The 2,189-nt window shown below is 30.7% G+C and overlaps 1 pseudogene; it reads left to right on the forward strand.

Moving 5' to 3' along the window:
* The first annotated feature begins 274 nt into the window (after positions 1 to 274).
* On the forward strand, positions 275 to 392 carry LOC112471270 (annotated as a pseudogene).
* The last annotated feature ends 1,797 nt before the right edge of the window (positions 393 to 2,189 follow it).

Consider the following 2,189-nt stretch of genomic DNA (forward strand, 5'->3'; position numbering starts at 1 on the left):
AAAGAGATCCACAAACAGGTATATCACAGTAAAAATGATGAAAGTCAAAGGCTAAAAGAAAACTTTAATACAGCAATAGAAAAACTCATCACTTACGATGAAATCCCAATAATACTAACAGCTGATTTCTTCGCAGAAATAATTGAAGACAGAGGCAATGGAATAATATATTTTAAGCGCTTAAAAAACTGTTAACCAAGAATTCTATATCCAGTAAAGCTATCTTTCAAAATGAGGATAAAATAAAGACTTTCACTGCTTTAAAAAATAATGGGTCTATGGCCATGCTACCCTGAACAAGCCCAATCCCGTCTGGTCTCGAAGCTAAGCAGGGTCGGGCCCGGTTAGTACTTAAATGGGAGATCACCTAGGAAGACCAGGTGCTGTAGGCATAAAAAATAAAAAAATAAGAGATTGTAAACTGACAAGGTCCTTGCAATCTGGGAGGTCAACCAAGGTTTGCATTACCTAAAAATTAAAATTAAATAAATAAATTTAAAAAATTAAATACATACATGCATGCATACATACATACATACATACATACATACATACATACATAATGGCATAATCTATTGCTACAAGACTTACCTTACAGGAAAGGTAAGTCTTCATACTGAAAATAAGTAACCCCAGTCATTAACTTGAATTTGCACACAAAAAAACAAATAGCTCCACTATGGGTAATTTTGCATAAAACAGTACAAATACATATTTTTCTCATTTCTTTTCACACGTAATTTTAAAAACAATTGTATAAAATAATATGTATATGAAGTAGTATCGGGCTCATCATGTGTAGAAATGTAATAAAGGTGTAATATACTTATCAATAATAACACAAAGCTGGAAAGGGGGAGGAAAGTTACTACACTTAAGGCGACGATTACAGATGATAAAGGAATAACTATAACAATGCATTGTTGAGTTTGTAGCATTAATAGCTATAGTATATGTAACATATAATAAAAATGAATGAAATGGAATCTATATAGTAATAATGCTTCTATGTGTAACTGCAGTTAAACAAGTGTAAGTCTGAAGCTGATTTTGATAAGTTAAGATGCATATAAACTCTAGAGCAACATTAAAAATAAACTCAAAAACTATAGTGAAACATTATTAGAGAAACTAAAATCTTACATTAGAAAATATTCACTTAATAAAAAATAAAGCAGTAAAGGAGGAATAGAGGAATAAAAAATATATGAGACATAAAAAACAAAAACTAAAATGTCAGTTGTAAATCGAACTATATTAACAATAGAATTAAATGTGAATGAATTAAACAGTCCAATCAAAAGTTAGTGCTTATCATACCAGATTAAAAAACAAAACAAAACAAAACAAAACAAACAAAACATGATTCAACTATATGCTGTCTACAAGAGACATACTTTACATCCAAAGATAAAAATAGTTTGGACAAATGGAAAAAGACATAAAAATATATGAAAAAAATAAGAGAACAGTGTTTCCATGTAGCTAATGGGATTAAATATTACTTATAGATGGCATCATCCTTTTACCTGGGCAAGAGAGATAATACTTTAGAGGCCCCAAATATCATGAAAAGAAACAAAATTAACAAACATGTGAATACCTCTGTGACAACATCCATCTTAAGATTAATGCAGTTCAGGCCCCAGGCAAATGCTTCTCTATATTTCTTGCCTTATATCCCCCAAACAAAGGGTGATTGCATGTAAAGGCCATTAAGGTTTGTGAGTTGTGCCACAGCCAACATCAGAGACAGATTCAGCTTCAGAACACATGGAGATTTTAATCAGTGGAAACACTCAGGCAAAATAAGTAAGTAAATAAAGACAAATTATTTTCTCTCAGAAAGCATGAAGACCAGTTCTTGGATAACAAAGTACTATTTCCTAGTAGTATCAACTATCCATTTTCTTCCTTCTCTTCTGTGCTCCAATTTGTGTTTCCAGAAGTATTCATGAATTTTCATAGTATTTGCAAATTTGCACCTTTCGTGAAGGAACATTTACAATATTAACAATTATATCACTGTTACATATATAGCTATAAAATGTATATGTATAAAAATATATAAAATGTATATACTTACATATATTTATACATATACATGTGTATATATACATACAGTAATCTCCCCTCATGAAAAGTTTTACTTTTCATGATTTCTGTTGCTCACGGTCAATCACAGTCAG

The sequence above is a fragment of the Pteropus alecto genome, unplaced genomic scaffold, assembly GCF_000325575.1.
Source record: "Pteropus alecto unplaced genomic scaffold, ASM32557v1 scaffold45, whole genome shotgun sequence".
Classification (NCBI taxonomy): domain Eukaryota; kingdom Metazoa; phylum Chordata; class Mammalia; order Chiroptera; family Pteropodidae; genus Pteropus; species Pteropus alecto.